Source organism: Arvicola amphibius, chromosome 13 (genome assembly GCF_903992535.2).
Source record: "Arvicola amphibius chromosome 13, mArvAmp1.2, whole genome shotgun sequence".
Taxonomy (NCBI): domain Eukaryota; kingdom Metazoa; phylum Chordata; class Mammalia; order Rodentia; family Cricetidae; genus Arvicola; species Arvicola amphibius.
In genome coordinates, this window is record NC_052059.1 from 38,632,486 (window position 1) to 38,652,024 (window position 19,539).

The following is a 19,539-nucleotide window of genomic DNA, read 5'->3' on the forward strand; positions in this document are numbered from 1 at the left end:
ATAAATGCTGCAATAATCTTTGCTGTGGGCTTTATTTTATTTTATTTTTCTGAAACTGTCTTGTCCTATAACCCAACCTGTCTAGGCACTCTTGGCTATCTTCCTGCCTTGAACTCTAGTACTGGGATTACAGGTTTGAACTATCACTCCCAGCAAGTTCTTCTTGAAAAGGAATATTACTCTTGTCTTTGGAAGTCCTCTGCCGCCTTATGGCATGATTATTTTTACCCCTAGATGTGTGTTGAGATGATTGAATGCTAATTTGCATTTTGATTCAGGGTTAAACTGGAATTGTTTGTTCTCCGTGGCTGTCTTTGGAACTGAAAATATATTCTCAATGGATCTCATCCCAAGCCTTATTCTGCATCTATCCCAAGTTATTTCCCTTAGATGTATCAGTTAACTTTTGGGTTGCCAGCTGCAGTAGCTGTAGACCTAAGCAGGGACACTTATTGGGAAAATTACAGGAGGTGCAAGAGACTGAAAAGAAGGCTGAAGAACCAGCATTGGGAAGGGAGATGAGGTGCTTCACGTAGGTCTCATACAGTGAATACCAGAGCCGAACAGAATAAATGCCTCCAGCAGACAGCACCTGAGTGGGTTAAATAAAGTCAATTCCTCTTCCCGGGGCTGGAGGGAAGATGGCCGTGTGAGCAGCAGGTCCATCAAATGACGGCCAAACGAGATGTTACAACTGAAAGAAGCTGGGTGCTGGGCAACGGTAGTGAACAAATAAGAAGTAAGGGCCGATGGAATGGTTCTGAGGTTCAACCTCGCAGGCCTGGTGACACGAGTTAGAGCCCCCAAACTGATGTGTAGGGAGGGAGGGAGGATCATGTCTACAGAGTTGTCTTCTGACCTCCACTTGTCCACTCTAGCACTCGTATCTAGCACAGATACACCCCAGTTCCTCTCCTTCCTCCTTCCCCTCTCCCCTCTACACACACACACACACACACACACACACACACACACGCACACACGCACACACACACACACACGCACGCACACACACACACTAATGAATAATTTTTTAAATAGTAGCACAAAACCCAACAACCATCCTCATCTTATGCATTTTTTCTCTGTTGTTGGCCAAGCCTTGAACTAACTCTGTGACCCAGGCAGATCTGGAACTTGTGACACTCCCTGCATTCGTCTCCCAAGTAGCTGGAATCACAGGCCTGTTCCACCAGGCCTGGCTAAAGTCTTTCTTTTTTAACAAATACTGAATGAACATCTATTATGCCCACCCGTGCTAAACTCCCTGGGAGAGATACAGTGGAGAAAACAGGGATTACATCAACCAAAATCAAATATTCGCTAAGGTCTATGGATAATGGCACTCAGACAACGTAATATAGAAATGAATTAATTAAGGAAGGTATTAACAGTCAAATTGAATTTACTGGAGATATGTGGTTGATAAGTCTGGGGATTCAGGGCAAACTAACACATAGCCAAAGAGGATTTTATTAAAGAGGTCATAGTTCTATACTTGTTTAAGGAAAAAAAACATGGTTTTGCTTGGTGACAAACTCGTGTGTGTGTGTGTGTGTGTGTGTGTGTGATGTATGTGTGCTGGCATACATGTCACCACACGTGTGTAAGTCAGTGCGGCTTTGTGCAGTAGGTTCTCTCTCTACATTCATGTGGGTTCTGTGGGCTCTGAGGACTGAACTCAAATTGCCAGGTTGCATTACGAGCACATTTACCCACAGAGCCATCTTACAAGTCTGCTGGGAAGATGTAATTGTATATAGTTTTACATGGAAGATGTTTGCAGATTGAAATAATACACGTAGATGATTTAGGCACTATATGAATTAGTCTGTGAGTATTATTTGAGATTCAAATCATGTAAGTTATGACACTTGGGCTGGTAATGCTCCCCGCAGGAGCCAGAGATTAACAAAAACCCTGGTACCACGCATGAGCAACCCCCTTTCAAGTTGTTGATCTGGGTACTCTAAGTGACTCCCCAAATAATAAAGGCTATTGCTGTTTCCCATGGTTGCCTCCCAAGGTTAAATATAAGTTTCTAATCCTGATGATTAGAAACACACTTAGGACACAGGATTTGGATGCTTTGAACTGGTTCTAACCTGAAATCCTCTTTTCTGAAGTCTAGCTTTCACAGTTCCAGAATTTACTATGCAAGCTGCTAAGGGACGGAAGCAGTTAATAGTCCTATCTAGCTGCGATGCCTATGAACCGCAGCAATGACCAACACGGCAAGATATCCCGAAAGGTGCAACAGCGGCGCTCGTCTTTTGGCGGCAGCCAAACCTGTCTAGTGGGACTTAAGATCCATTCCACAGTGAGGGAATCATGCCTGGCATTAGAAACCTGCCCAAGTACCTCAGGATAGCGAAGTCACGAATCTTAAAAGAGAACCTAGCATTGCCACTTTACTAGATCAGTGTAATTCCTAACCACACTCTAAAGCTCATCCTTTATACCCACGGGGAAGTAACCCGCCTCCCGCATCCTAGACGCTTTCTTTACAGCCTGGACACAGTAGAGAGGTCCGCAGACCATGCGGAGCGCAGCCCCCAGTCCTGTACCTAAGGTTTAGGGAGCATCGTCGAAGAGGAGAGAGGAAGGTCTTATGAGCCAAAAGACTAGGAAGTCAGCTACAAGACTGTTTACTAGAAACGGTTGCCTAAACAAGACGGGAGAAATGACAGTATCAATAGACTTGGTAATGCAGAAGGAGAAAAAGCTCGCCAGGTCCCATCCCTAGGCAAAGAATCACACTAAGCGGCTAATTACTGCTGAGTGATGGAGAATTAGCTTATCCCAGGAATGAGCCCTTCAACTGGTTACCCATTTAAAGTGGTCACACAAACCACAAAAGTGAGCTGACAGGTTGTAGTTACGTATTTGTGCATCTCACTCTCCATCCGTGTGTGTGTGTGTAACAATAATAGTGAAAGAAAGAGACCATAAATTTGAGAGGAAGGATGCCTAGGAAGGGTTGGAAGACACCAGACATGCACATACTGGATACACATGAATAAGCATGCATACACATAAAATAAAAAGGAAATTTTTTGTGAAATTTTGAGGAATGGATAGCAAAACAAAACCTAACAATATATATATAGTGCTTCCAAGAAACAAAAGATACAGACGCAGAAAGATCAAAATTAGCGTGACAGAAAGTGATCATCATGTAAATATTTAAAGGATTATTCCGAGAATAATAAATTGTAACCAGGCCAAAAAAAAAAAAAAAAGGCAAAACAGACACAAACACATGATTTCTTTCAAGTGGGAACCCTCAAAAGGCTAAGAAAAGCAGGGGCATTGCAAGTTCAAGCCCATACAAAAGCTACATAGCAAAACCCTGTTTCAAAAATTAAATAGCAACCCCAAAACTGTATTAAAGTAAAATTCTCTTTGCCTTGCTGTGAAGTTTTGAAGAAAAGATGCCGCCTCATGAATGAGCTTTATGAGCTCACTGAAAAATATTATTATGGTTACTTTGTGTACCATGAGGTACTCATTGGCCTCTATCAATTTGGCTGATATTGTCTCAGCGGCCCTGCTGAGGTTTTGTTGTTTACCCTCTGTCATGTCCACTCACATGTGCGCTCTAATGACAAAGTCACCCTATTTTACGTTGTAACAAATTACCATTCCTTAATCCTCATATCATGGGACTTGAAAACCAAATGGTCAGATTATAATTACTTTTATCAAATGACGAATTAATTTGGTTGAAAAAATGGAAAAAAATATTTCATAAAAATAATTTTTGTTGACCAGGCTGGTCTCGAGCTAGTTCCAGGACAGGCTCCAAAGCTACAGAGAAACCCTGTCTCGAAAAACCAAAAAAAAAAAAATAATAATAATTTTTGTTGCTGGGTGGTGGTGGCAGCGCATGCCTGAATCCCAGTACTTGGAAGGCAGAGGCAGGCAGATCTCTGTGAGTTCGAGGCCAGCCTGGTCTACAGACAGCTGTTCCAGGACAGCTAAGGCTACCCAGAGAAACCCTGTCTCGAAAAAAAAAACACTAATAATAATAGTAATAATAATTTTATCTGAGCAAGTCAAGTGAAAGTAAAGTATTTCTATTCTGTGTTTTGCTCTACATATAATGTTGCACCTACATGGGATCCACCCCTTTCTTTCCTAGCATTTTCAGATGGAATGCAATTCCCGTGCACCTCCGTAAGATAACAGACCTTCCTGGAAGGCTCAGGAGCATGAGTTCAGGCCTGAGGGAAGACAGAAACCCTCCCAAATTCAGCTTGTCAAGGAGTGAGTTCTTTATTGTCCCTTTCTCTTTGGCAGTCCATATTCGTTATTGTACATTCTTCTTTTCCTTCTTGAAAGCAGAGACACGCTCTTCCCTGTTCACTTTCAGGGATGCTAGGTTTAAAGTCCAAAAAAGCACATTAAAAATGAGGAATGTTAAGCAGTTAAAGTTATTTGAGGTTCAGGTAAAAACAGTTCACTAAAGTATTAAAACCAGTAGTCGGATGAGAATAAAAACCTAGAAAAAAGAAAATAGGGAAATAGTAAACCTAGTAGTCTGTTATGAATTGTAGTCAAGAATGGGAGCCCCTGGGTACCATTTGGTGGGAAATAATTTAGGTTCCTGATGGTCCTCCCATCAGGAAGGCATCCAAATGAAAGGGTCCAATAGGCTCGGCTTTGCAGGGGGGAGGGGCATGGTTATTGTCTTTCATTAAGTCCTGCTTAGAGAGCAGTGAAGTCATTATGAACTAGAGGCTTGGCACTGACGCTACGTGCGTGGTCCAGCACAAGACCCCGTTCTGTGCCAATCAGACACTTGATGTGAGCTGATGAGGTCATCTGTCCCCACCCACATCTGTTTCTCCTCACCCTCTTCTGTGAAGAAGTCCACAGACTATTTATGGGGGAGGATGTGTCTTGCTCTCATACCTTCTGACTCTTAATTATTTGTTCTTATTTTCTAATTGTTTCCCACACTCCATAGAACCTAAGAGCTTAGTATTAATTTAGCAGACATACTATCCACTGCCGGGATTGCCGCTTAGAACTGCTCAGGTTCTCAAACTCTGTCACTGAGGACTTGGTGGCTGTTATGCTTGATGTCACTGTAGTCCTGAACCCACAGAAGGTGCTATCATCAGGCAGAATTTTTAAACTCTAAAGATTGATATCCAGTATTATTTTGGGTTTTTAAGATTTTTCATGTATTTATTACTGAACCAACCTGGGAGTACAGATCATAGATAAGAAAAACCAAACTCCCAGTTCAATACATCCAAATGTCCAGAGGTGGCATTTTCAGCTTTATATGGTTAGACGATAATGATCTTTTTTTTTCTTCTTTTAAATTTTTGAGACAGGGTTTCTCTGTAGCTTTGGTGCCTGGTCTGGAACTAGCTCTTGTAGACCAGGTTGGCCTCAAACTCACAGAGATCTTCCTGCCTCTGCCTCCCAAGTGCTGGGATAAAGGCGTGCACCACAACTGCCTGGCTTTTTTCTTTCTTTCTTTCTTTCTTTCTTTCTTTCTTTCTTTCTTTCTTTCTTTTTTGATGATAATGACAATGATTTTAATGTGGCTTAAATGGGTGCCTTTCATGCAATCCCTTCTAAAGCCAACTTGGCTTTCATTCACTTACTGGATTATAACTGACTTTTGTTTGTTCTTTTTTTTTAATGGAGATTCATATAGCCTAGGCTGACTTTAAATTCCAGATTTGTCCTCTGCCTCCTGGATGCTGGGTTACTGACTTGCACCACCATGCCTGCTATTTCTAGTTTCATTATCTGTTTTCAATTTAAAGTTGAATGGTTTTGCTTTGTTTCTTAGCCAGAAGTTTCTTGGTCCTGCCACAGCAAGGAGAAGAGACAAGCACAAACACCACGAGACGGAGGGAGGAGACCAGAGATGCTTCTATTTGTAACCACTGGCATCCAGTGTGTACCCGGGGGTCCTGGGAACTTGGTCTATTGGTTGCACTTGGATATGACCTTCTTATTTTAAGAACAGTCCCAACCTGTAGTTGGCAACATTTCATTAGCGACATGTCCTTGTCTACCATCCGAGACTTTTTACCATGAGATTTAAGAAGTCAAACTGGTTTAAATTAACAAAGAGAATGCTAAACAAACAAACAAAAAGCAGCTAGAAATAAAAGACAGTTGTGGGTTAATATGAGTTATAAGAATTGTGTAAAATGGAGAATGACCTGTTTGCTCTTGTCTTTCCGGAAGATGAACCCAGAGCAGCACCATTTAATTTGGTGAGGAAAACGCAGGAGCAGGACCCAGCAGTTGAAACCAAAGCATTAGTTTTAGGGACTGTGTGTCCACTTGTATATCTTTTGCTTTAACAATCTTCAGACCCAAGGAGAAAGAGCAAGCGCCAAAGTATGCCTAAGAGGTTCTTGTCTCTCTTCCTCCCACATAGCAGAGTCGAATGAATTTCCTGTCATTGGAGGGGTGCCAATTTTTCTGTTTTGTATAAAAATGTTCTCATTTTATTGTTGATATCTTAAAAACCAGTTCAGCTCAAGTGGTGCAACTCTTCATCAATTATTTACCCTATGTGGAAACTTTCCAAACTTATAAATGTACAGCTTACAACAATGGCTTAAGGAGATGCAAAGTATCAACAAACACTAACCAAATGCTGATGGCAAAGTTAATGAATGAGGCCACGCTAGTGAATCTGCACAAGACCCTGGCGAATCTATCTGAATGCAGCTAAGGATGACAGAAGAAAGAAGGCAGTATTTTCTGTAAATCTGGAAAAATCAAACTGTTAAATTAATAAAATTTTAAAATCTTGTCATTATTTAAAGCAACCAAGGGTAATTAACACTACTCCTATATTACTTTGTAATATTACTATATTGCACAAGACACCAAACGTTTTTTCTTTTTTCTTTTTTGGTTTTCTGAGTCAGGATTTCTCGGTGTAACTCTGGCTGTCCGGAACTCACCCTGTAGTGACTGTATTGTAGTTTGGATTGTAGCCTACTAGTTTGGGAATTTGGTTTTTGTTTTTTTCTTGTTTTTTACTTGTTTTTTCTTGTTTTTTACTTTTGTCAGAATTTAGTAGGAAAGGCCAAATAATTATGCAAAGCGCAATCTTCTCTCCATCTCTATTACTTTCAGCCCAGAGACAAACCCCTTTACCTGTTAAATAGCCATTACTAGCACCACCTCCAAGTCTTGATCACCATGTCTTAATTTTACAATAGTGCATGTTATCTTTGCTGCTTATGTTTTTGTTTGTTTTGTCTACTTGTGACAAGTTCCGTTCATCTGGGAAGGGGGAATTCAACTGAGATAATGCCTCCTTCAGATTCACTATAGCAGTGTAGAAGACATTTTCTTAATTAATGACAGATGTGGAAGGGCTCAGCCCTCTGTGGGTGGTATCACTCCTTGGGCAGGTGGTCCTGAGTTGTATAAGAAAGCAAACTGAACAAGCCGTGGAGAGCAAGCCAATAAGCATCATCCCTGGTCTCTGCTGCGGTCCCTGCCTTGAGAGCCTGCTTTTGCTTCCCCTGATGATGGGCTGTCATTTGTAAACTGAGACAACCTACTTTTCCCAATTTTGGGTCCTTTGTTTTCTCTTTTTTTTTTGTCTTTCAAGATAGGGTTTCTTTGTGTAATAGCCCTGGCTTTCCTAGAACTCACTTTATAGACCAGGCTGGCCTCAAACTCGCAGAGATCCCCGTCTCTGCTTCTAAGTGCTGGGATTAAAGGTGTGCTCCACCATGGCCCGGCTACTTTTTCCTCTCTTAAATAGCATTTTTCTTTTCTTGGATTTAATTATTTTCTTGCTTTTTAAAAGATTGGCTTAGTTTTCTGTCCCCAAACCATGCCCAAGAGATAATGTATCTCTTACTATGTGTCTTACAGTTTGTACTTCTGTGAAGAGACAATGAAAGACCCCCAGTGTGGGGAGACCCTCACTCAAGTCTCGGGATAACATGACCCCCTCAGTAACTCACGAGAGACCGTCCTTGCTGCAACCACACGAGGTTTAATGATGGGCATAACCTCCCTGAAGGACGTTGGCACAGAAAGCCGAACTTGTGGCTTTGACACCAGCTCTACGAATGGCAGAGGGAAAAGTCTCAACATCTACGCTGACAGCACGTATGCTTTTGCCACTGCCCAATACACAGAGCAATATACAGACAAAGAAGACTGTTGAAATTTTGAGCCTCCTCGAGGCCATACATTTGCCAAAGAAGGTAGCCATCATACATTATCCAGGACACCAAAAAGCTCGAGATGCTGTGGCTAAAGGAAATCAGATGGCAAGCCTAACTGCTAAACAGGCGGCCCAGGGAGCAATGATCCTGGCAGTCAAAGAGCCTAAAGATTATCATGATATCGGTGAAACCAACTTTCGATACACCCCCAAGGATGAACAAATTATGGGCAAATTAGGAAAACCCCATACGGGGCAGTAGAGACAGAAGGAGGAAAACCAGTCCTCCCACAAAAAGAAGGGCACAAGTATGTTACCAACTTACAATTCCTGACCCACTTGGGCCAAGAAACTAAAAGATGTGGTTAGGTCCTCCGACTATTATGTTATGGGACTCTCTGACTTGGCAGAAGAAGTAGTCAAAAGTTGCAAGGCCTGTGCTATGACTAATGTAGGACACTCCTGGGATGAGGCTCAGGGGCGACCAGCCTCGGGCCTACTGGGAAGTAGATTTTACAGAAATGAAGCCAGCCAGATATGGTAACAAGTACTTATTAGTTTTTATAGACACCTTTTCAGGATGGGTAGAAGCTTTTCCTACCAGGACTGAGACAGCCAATGTGGTGGCTAAGAAGATCATATAGGGATACCCAAAGTAATCGTGTTTGATAACGGACCTGCCTTTGCTGCCCAGGTAAGTCAGGGACTGGCCACCCAACTGGGGATCAATTGAAAGTTACATGTGCTTACCGACCCCAGAGTCAGGTTAGGTAGAAAGAAAGAATATAAATTCTAAAAAGAGACCTTTACAAAATTGGCGCTAGAGACCTGCAGGAATGACTGGACAGCCCTCCTTCCCTTTGCCCTGTTCCGGGTTTGGAACACCCCAGGGCAATTTAAACTCACCCCTATGAGAGCCTATGTGGAGAACAGCCACCGCTCACTGAGTCAGGTGGGATGTATAATCCTGATGCTATTCTTTCTAGACCTTTATTTTCCCACCTAAAGGCCCTTGAAAAGGTGAGATGCCAGATCTGGGAACAACTGAAAGAAGTATGCATCTCTGCCTGGATTCACTTTCCTCCCACGTTAAGAAAGCTCCTGGACTACCCAAATCGCAGTATCTGTGACTTTTGACAACACTGCCAGTCAAGAGGCTTGTGTTTGGGGGACTAATCATAGGCTGACTCTTACTGGGGTTATGTAATGAGACTCTTAAGAGCCCTAAGACTCCTGACACCAGGTACTTGGTTCCTGGTTTAGGTAAATGGTGGGCTTGTAGTACAGGCTTGACGCTTTGCGTGTCAACGTCGGTTTTTGATGATACCAAAGATTACTGTGTGCTTGTACAACTGGTACCTAGGGTCTTTTTTTTAATATTTATTTTATTATGTACACAATGTTCTGTTTGTGTGGATGCCTGCAGGCCAGAAGAGGGCGCCAGACCTCATTACAGATGGTTGTGAGCCACCATGTGGTTGCTGGGAATTGAACTCAGGACCTTTGGAAGAGCAGACAATGGTCTTAACCACTGAGCCATCTCTCCAGCCCCTAGGGTCTTTTATCATCCAGCTAACATGCTTAAAGATGAGTTTGACAAGCACCCAACTCACTTTTGACGAGAACCTATCTCTCTGACATTAGCAGTAATCCTGGGCCTCGGGGTAGCTGCCCTAATACAGGCCCCTCAGTACTTTAATGATTTAAAACTAATTACCTTCATTAGAGAAGGAATAAGTGCTGTTCAGATTTTGATGTTATGCCACCAATATAGTGCTTTACAAAGTCAAGAAGATACTAAAATCTAGTTCTATGATTAGAACTAGGTACTAGAAGAAGTGGGGAGATGAAAGACCTGGTCTCCCCAAAGAAAGCCCTGGATAAATCCAGGTTTCCCCCACACACCCCCAGCAGGAAGAAAATAGCCAAAAATCTAAGCAGAAAGAGAAGAATCAGAAATCTAGGATTAGCCAGTTCAGTGACTCTGTTTCAGGAACTAGCTGAAGATAAAGTTAGATTGTAATCTTGAGAATAATCTTGAGAAACAGGGAGTTTCTCCTTTGTGATTATCATTGGTATTTTGGAATACTGTGTTTCAGGAACTAGCTGATTATGACCCTGAGAGTAATCTTGAGAGGCAGGGAGTTGCCCCCCTTGTGATCCTCACTGGTATTTTCGGAATTTTCTACACCCTCCCTGCCCCTTTCGGATCACTGGGCTATGGTTTCTTCCCTTAAAAACTCCTTCTCCCGGTCACTCAGGGTCAAACTCTTCCCCTGCGTGGGTTATGAGTCTCGGCCCCAGTGCACCAGTTCCCATATCATCTCATCATTAAACCTCTTGTGATTGCAGCAAGGACGGTCTCTCGTGAGTTACTGGGGGGAGGGGTCATGTTATCCCGAGACTTGAGTGAGAGTCTCCCCACACTGGGGGTCTTTCAACACGACCACAGCAACTCTTCTAAAGGAAAATATTTAATAGGGGACTTGATTACAGTTTCAAAAGCTTAATCCATTAACATCATGGCGAGGAGCATGGTAGCAGGCATGGTGGGCACTGGAATATAGTTGAGAGCTATATCCTAATCTGCAGGCAGGAAAGACACACTGGACTTGGCATTGACTTTTGAAACCTCGAAACCCACCCCCTAGTGACACACTTCCTCTGAGCAAGGCAACACCTAACCCTTTCAAATAGTGCCACTCCCTGGTAACTAAGCATTCAAATCTTTGAGCCCACAGGGGCCATTCTTATTCAAACTACCACATTATGTTTAGACTCTCTCTGAGTCTGATTAATTTCCTATTCCAGGAGGCCTCTTATTCAGAATCTCCATCCTCAGGCAATTTGGACCAACAGCTTTCTGACTAATGCTGGTGTAGCCTGGAATCCCCCAGAATACCCCTACAGCAGCCTGCTGAGTATTCCTGCCTTTTGTTACCTGCATCCAGCAGTCCAAAGGTATCACGCCCTCCTCTTTTCTCATTGTTCCTTCTTTTGAAAGAACCTCACAGTCTCCATTAGTTACTGAGAAAGAGTCTTGGGAAGAGGCTTTTGGTGAACTACATTTATGAAAAGGTCATTTTCTACCCTTAAATTTAGTAGGCTTGGCTGAGAATTGAATTCTAGATGTCTCAGTTAGGGTTTCTATTACTGTGACCAAACACCATGACCAAGAAGCAAGTTGGGGATGGAAGAGTTCATGTGGCACATACTTCCACATTGCTGTTCATAGTGAAGGACTTCAGTACAGGAACTCAAACAGGGCAGGATCCTGGAGGCAGGAGCTGATGCAGAGGTCATGGAGGGGTGCTGCTTACTGGTTTGCTTACAGTTCAGAGTTCCAATCATCATCATGGCAAGAAGTATGACAATGTGCAGGCAGACATGGTGCTGGAGAAGTGTTGGAGATTCCTACATCTTGCACACAAAAGAGACCGCAAAGCCTTCCTTCAACAAGGCCACACCTACTCCAACAAAGCTACACCTCCCAATAATGTCACTCCCTATAGGGGGTCCATTTTCTAACCACCACCCAATTGGAAATGTTTCTCTCTCTCTCTCTCTCTCTCTCTCTCTCTCTCTCTCTCTCTCTCTCTCTCTCTCTCTCTCTCTCTCTCTCTCTCTCTCTCTCTCTCTCTCTGTTTTTGTTTTTTTGAGACAGGGTTTCTCTGTAGCTTTGGGGCCTGTTCTGGAACTAGCTCTTGTAGACCAGGCTGGTCTGCAAACTCACAAAGATCTGCCTGCCTCTGCCTCCTGAGTGCTGGAATTAAAAGTGTGCGCCGCCACCCACCTGGTAGAAATGTTTTTCACAGAAGACATTGTTTTGCCCTCTACTGATGAGGAAGTCAATCAGTTCTTGATCATTTATATACACAATCAGCTCTCCACATCCAAAGTTTCACATCTGTCTTAGATTGAAAATATTCAGAAAAGCTGGGCATGGTAGTGCATACCTTTAGTTCAGCACTGGGGAGAGAGAAACAAAAGGATCTCTGTGATTTGAGACTGGCCTGGTCTATGTAGTGAATTTTAGGACAGTTAGGGCTATGCACGGAGATCCTGTCTCATTCCACCCATCCATCCCACCCCCCATGAAAAAAAGAAAAAGAAAATGCTGAGAAAAATTATTGGTGTCTTTACCAAAAGGGTACAGATTTTTTTTTGAGTCAGTATCACTTAAATAATACAGTGTAAAGCCTATTTACATCATATTGTGTATACAAGAGACTATTCATAAGTGACATGAAAGCAGTCACTTGCATAAGGAATTTATGCATCCTTGCGGGTCCTGAACCCACCTTTGGTGGGTACCAAGAGACAAGTATAATCTACCCTTCCTGCCCAGCCCATTCAAAACCTTTTTTAAAAATTATCTATCTTCAGTTTCTTAAAGAATGAACTGGTGTGGTCCCGACACATAGCTTCTAGGCTGAGAGCTTTATAAATCTTCTGAATTGGAAAACACATGATGTTTCGAGTCTTCAATTATTCTTGATAATTTTCTCTCCTCTGTGTCCTCCATTTGCACTGTTCTCTTTCTGCAAATCTCTGTGTCTCTCTGTCTTTCTCTCTCTTCCTTCCCCCTTCCCTCTCCCCAGGCTCTTGGTAATCTAGTATGGCCTTGAACTTGCCTGAGCTGGCCTCCTGTAAAATGGGATTCCAATGTGCTCCTATATGCCTTGTCTGTGTGGATCTTATTCAGATACGGACCTTCCTAAATTAGTTCTATGGCAGGAGGGGCCTTTTTCCGTCTCTTTATCTTTTGTTTTTTTTTTCCCCCTTGGGAGTTTTCTCCTCTTCGTTTACATCCTTTTATTGAGGCGCCATTCTTGTCATCATATGTGTAATCCCGAGAGCTCCTTCTCACTCTATGAGATCATTTTGCCCCAGTGACTTCCTTCTAGTTTCATGAATGATGTGTTTTCTCTGATCTCCATGAAGACATTCACCTTAGTTTATTAGCCACTTCCTCCTGCCTGAATCCTTCTTGATTCTTCCAAGAAGCTTCCCTCAAATGCCTATTTGCTTTGGTGTGGGTCATTTGGAAGGCTGGCCAGGCGGTCAGGGTACTGGCAAGACCTTTGCTGACTGAGGACAGTTTTGGTGTTGGGAGGCCCCTGCTGCACATTTTCATAGGGAAGTATGAAATCTAATTTTATGCGTTGTAGAGCCCATTTGTTTGCTTTGACACCAGGCCAGACATTGTGATGAATGTATTTTATACATGCAGATGTCATGTACAATACATAGAAGCAAAATACATATACGCAAATATCCGCAAGCAAACAAGTAAGTAGGCTTCCTAGAGAAAAGGAACTCTGCCTGTGTATAACAAGGAAGTTGTGCCTCAGTTGCCAACTTGTTGGTGTGTCCTAAGACTTTTAGACATCACCTCTGTCCCTCTCTCTATCGTCTACATTAGTCATATAGATTTCAGACTTTCTAGCTCTCACAATTATGCAAGCCAATCACACACACACACACACACACACACACACACACACACTCTTTTGGGTCTGTGGAGACACAGGAAGCCTCTGTTTTCTCTACTTAGGCCTTGCCTCTTCTGATGATCAGAATTCTCTACACAGATGCCCTTGGTCTCCTCACTAAAGGTGCAGTCTGCCAACCAATAAGGAGGCTGCAAGAGTTTCCTGGTCTCCAGTTTGTTTTTGAGGTTCCCCTCAGATTCACTCTGTCTAGAGAAAAAGAAACCTTTTCTATAACCTTTCTACAGGAAAAAAAAAAAAAAAGGAAATTACCATCTGAATTTGAGTTCACTAACCTCTCACATTACACTTAAAAGTTCTTGGATATATTTTCTAAGTGTTTGTTGTCAGCTTTAAGTTGACACGCGAAGGAATGTGCTACACTGTGGCATTTTTCATATATACTTTGTTCTTATTGCTCCTCCTCCTCACGCTGGTCTCCCAAGTCCTTGTGCCCACTATTAGATGCCCCCTCTGCTGTCATGTGCTCCATTGTTGTCTTGTTTATTTTCTACCCTAAGATCTCTTCCTCCCCTCTCCCGATCCCCTTTCTAGTCTCATTGCCTAGACATGTGTGTGTGTGTGTGTGTGTGTGTGTGTGTGTGTGTGTGTGTGCGCGCGCGCATGCGTGTGTGTGCATGTGTGTAATTTAAAATTCAGGATCTGCAGAGGGGACAACATGTGACAATTGTCTTTCTCAGTCTGGGTCATTTTACTTAATATAATGATTTTTTTCCAGTTTCATCCATTTTCCTGCAAATGTCATAATTTAGTTCTCTTTACAGCTAAATAAAATTATAGTGTGCATTTGGACCACAATTTCTTCATCTATTCGTCAGCTGTGGGGATATCTAAGTGGTTCCATTTCTTGTCTGTTGTGAATAGTGCAAGAGCGCACACGAATGTGTGAGTATCTCTTCCCTGGGACTTAGAGTCCTTTGGGTCTCAGCCCGGGAGTGGTATCACCAGGTCACATGGTAGTCCTATTGTTAGCCTTTTGAAGAACCTCTGCATTGGTTTCCATACTTGGAATTTTATGTTTCTTATTTTACAAGATTTACATTCACTAGAAGTCACACTTTGAATTTTGAGTTTTGGTTGCCTTTTCCAGCATATTGATATGTGACAGAATAGTGTCTCAAGCTGCTGCAGTGGCAACAAGACTCAGATGTCAGAGAGCTGTGCAAAGAAGACGACTAGAACTTTGCAGCATACTGAACTCAACTCTAATATCCACTAGGTGAGATGTACCACATCCCTTCCCACGTTCGGGACCTCTGAGTCTATTGCGCTCTAACCCCATCATGAGTTAAGGACCATCTGCACATCTGCACACTCTTCCTTTCATTTTGAGCCTGGGACATTTGCATGCAGACACTCTGACACTGAACCACATCTCCAGGCTCTCGTTGTTGGGTTTGTTTTTCTTCTTGTGATTGTTGTTGTGGAGACAAAATCTTACTGTCTAGGCCGTGTTTACACTCATGGTCCTCTTTCCTTGGCCTCCCAAATGCTGCGATTCCAGGCATTCATTACAGCACCCTTGCTCAATCATTTTGTTTCCAGCCAGCAGCTAAACCAGTGTAGCTGGGACAGTTAGCATGCCTAGTTCTTTTCCAATGTCAGGGGTCTAATCCTGGCCAAAGAATCCTAAAACTGGAGAATCCCACAAAGGGGCCTCTATGAGAGTATTCTTTGCCTACAAGCAAAAGGTATACTTGAAGCTGTTTCAGTAGGAACTGACTTGTAGTCTCTTGAAGCTGGAATTCCAGGAGATGGAAATTCTTGATTTGCCTCAGTGGTACCCCGCATCGCCAAGAACAAGGTGTTTTCCTATGTCTGGCTCAGCTACTTAACATCCTATGTGTGCAGTCACAACATCCCCTTTCATAGGTTCCAGAGGCTACAGCTGGTACCACCTGTGAGGATGAAGGTGACAAAGAAGGGAGAGCAATATGTGTATCTGTCTGCTTTTAATTAATAATAAAAAGTTTTCCCAGAATTCCACCCCCCCTCCCCCCCGTACTGCCACTCACCACCAAAACATACCCTTAGGTCAGGACTGGGTCAAGGCATCAATACCAAAGCTTGTCCCTGACAAAAGTAGGCTACAGTGATCTCCTTTGCTGATGACCGTCTTCTCTGTGCACATGGACCCAGAAACTCACCAGAGGGGTTGAGGTTGGGACTAGTTCTTCAGTGGGCAGTGCATAATCGTGCGTGAGCAGAGTGTGGTTGTATATACCTATGATTCCAGAATTCAGGAGGTAGAGGCAAAGAGGAACAAAAATTCAGGGCCAGTCTCAGCAACAGGGAGAGTTTTAAGGTCATCTTGAGCTATGTGAGAGAGACCCTTAAAAAAAATCCCAATTATTATCATCATCATATCATCATTATCATCATATTGTCATCATTATAATCATCATATAATCAGCAGCAGCAGCTTGATAGAAAGAGTGAGACTTGGTATTCATTTCTTCCTATGCTGAACTCAGAACTCATGCTGATGAAGCATTAGAAGGGTTCGCAATACGGGAAGATAGTTTTTACATTTACTAAGGCCGATATATGTCCCAAGTCAGGTGGAAGCTGTAGGGCATGCTGCTTTACATTTGCCTTTCTATGAGGCCGTCATATTTGGTTTTAACCACCCACTTTTCAGCCCATACGGAAATACTTGAGACTGGCTCATAGTCCTAGAGGTTCAAGGTCAAGACACTCAGTGATGGTCTTCTTGCTGATAGTCCTAAGACTGCAGGACATCGAGTGGCAAGAAATGGAAAGCGAGCTTATTGAGAGTTAGTGTATGTGTGGATGTGTGGGTGTCTTCTGATCTCTTTCCTTCTTACAAGGTGACCAGGATGCAATCATAGGGGTTCACTTTTCAAAAGCCCAACCTCTAGACACTATTGTCATGTTACATTTGCATCCTCTTATGACTTCACAGTGGGGATCACGTTTTTTTTTTTTTTAATCTTAGGAAAGAGAATACATGTGATAGCTATTCTTGCTTGTTAGTTTGACTACATCTGGAATTAACCAAATCCCAAGCAGCTAGGTATACTAGGTGAGGGATTATTTTTCTTAATTAAACCACATGAAGTAGGATGGAAAGACCCACTTTTAATCTGGATCTTTTGAAGTTGGAAGATACACTTTTAATCCAGATATTTTGAGGTGGAAGATTCACTTTTAATTGGGGCCACACCTTCTGCTGGGAGTCTTTATAAGAACATGGAAGAAGGAAACTAGTTCTCTTTCCCTGCTCCCCCTCACCCCTGCCCCTCGCAAGTCCATTCCTTTACTGACATTAGAGCCTACTTCTTCAGGATTCTGGTGTAAGCTTAAGACTAGCTTAGATGTCTAGCCTCATGGACTGAACAACTACCAGGACTTTTCACTGGTAGACAGCCATTGTAGACAGCCATTGTAGACAGCCATTGCAGACAGCCATTGCAGACAGCCATTGCAGACAGCCATTGTAGACAGCCATTGTAGACAGCCATTGCAGATAACCATTGTAGACAGCCATTGTAGATAGCCATTGTAGACAGCCATTGTAGACAGCCATTGCAGACTAGCTGGACTGCATTCTATAAACAATGCTAATAAATCACACCCCTCTCTGCTTATTATTTAAGTTCTGTTCCTCTAAAGAACCCTGATTAACATAACATAATTTTATTTTTTAAACACACCTCACTGAGTCTGTTTAATATTAGTCATATGTACCTGTGTTTCGGGCTGACAACATGGTCTTAAATAACCTATCAAGAGGTTTGTCCCTCGGGAAGACTTCTTCTTCTTCCAGCAGCCACTGGTTGCCTGTAGCTCTTTATCTAGAGGTGGGGCTTTATGAGATTTCCCCCAACCACACTGGCATGTCACTTGGTGTCATTATTTTTAAGTTATTTTAGGAGCATATTGTTGAGATTTCATGGGTGCAACATCTCTGTCTGGTATAAAAGGCATCATCTCACAGCAGATGTTCTGACGCTCCGGCTCTTACAACCTTGCAGCCTCTCTTCCAAGTTGTTCCTTGAGCCTTAGGTGTAGGGGATGTGTTGTAAATGGCGCCCCCATGGCCACTTGCTCTCTACATCTTGACTAGCTGTGGCTTTCCATGATGGTCGCCTTCTGCTGCAAAAAGAAGCTTCTATGAAAGAAGGGATGGGGGATCCCTTTTAACACAAGAACTCTTGTGTGGCATTTGGTATATATCCCAGCTATAACAAGAGACAAAACAGAGAAAATTTGGACCTAGCCGAGAGCAAAGTTATGTTTCCATCACCACCACCTTCCTCATCATCAAGACGTTTATCATTATCTTTGTTGCATGAGGCACCTTTATGAGATGCTCGCACTATGTTCCATGATAATAGAGTCATCCAGAAATTCACCCCAAATAATAACTGTGTCCCCTCTCACACAAAAACAGCACACCTGTGGCTCTTGACATCAGAGCTAAAAGCTGCTGCCTGAAGAAGCTATAATCCAAAAGAACTAATTGCATAGAGAAAACACAGGCAACACGCAAAGGGATTTTTTTTTAAGTAGAACAGCTTAGCAATTTTTATTACTTAACTTGTCATAAGCAACTGTTGGGAGAGAAGAAGAGAAATTCTTGGAATGAGAAAGCCACCACCACTCCACAAATACAATTAGTTCGTGTTTAACTCCTCAAATACAATTGTGCTACAGGATTGCCTGATAATCTTCGACATAAGTCATCAAATCACTCCAAAGAGAGCTAATGATGCCTGGAATATTGACCAGCGCTAGAATGCACACCTAACACAAGAGAGGCTTTGGGCTGCGCCCCCAGCATTGGAATAGTAAAAACGGTGGCTATAAGAACGTATGATTTCAGGACTGTCCATTTATAAAAAATTATTCATTTGTATGATGATGAAAAACAGGTCTGGATCAATGCCTTTCTTCACTGCTTGCAATTAGTAAGTCCTTAACAAAATTATAAACAGCAAAATTAAATCAAATTTCCTACTCGAAAGTCAGTCTATTTTGGTACAATAGCTCTACTAGATGTAATTATATATTACAATATTTTTTTTTCTGATGTGCCCTCACCCCCAGCTACGTACAGTGCCACAAATAGAATGAGGATCTGATTTCCTGGCAAACAGAATGAAAACAGGAAAATCTATGCAGGACGGAGCATTTGCTCCGTCATTTTTATCTATAATGAGCAAAATAAAGATTTATATCTTAAAGATTTTTCTACTAAATTTAAAATACCTTCAAACCGGATAACGTGGTTATATAGAACTATTCATTTGAGTCTCTTGCTGTCCCTGGACTTTTAAAATAGGCAAAACCTGGGAATATGAACGGTAATAGAGACCCTTCCTAGCATGCACAAGGCACTGGATCCAACCCCTAGGGATTCAAAATAAGTAAATAAAATGCATCTTGTTTTCATGGCTATCTTTGCTATATTTTTGCTTTCCCTTCCTCTCCCTTCTCTCTCTCCCTCCCCCATTCTTCCCTTCACTTTTTACCCTCCCTCTCCTCCTTCATTTTTCCTCTCCTTCCTCCTGCCCCTCCCTCTTTGGGGGTTTTTAAAGACAGGGTTTCTCCTGTCCCGGAACTCACTATGTAGACCATAGACCAGGCTGGCCACTAACCTGGAGATCCATCTGCCTCTGCCTCCCAAGTGCTGAAATGAAAGACTTGCATTACCACCGCCCAGTCTCCCCTTTCATCTTTCTTGCCTTTTTTTTTCTTTTTAAGACAGGGTCTCTAAATTCAGCTTAGACTGGCCTTGAATGAACCATGTAGCACAGACAAGTCTCAAATTCACAATGATCCCCCTGCCTCAGCCACCCAAGTGCTGGGATTTTAGGCATGAGC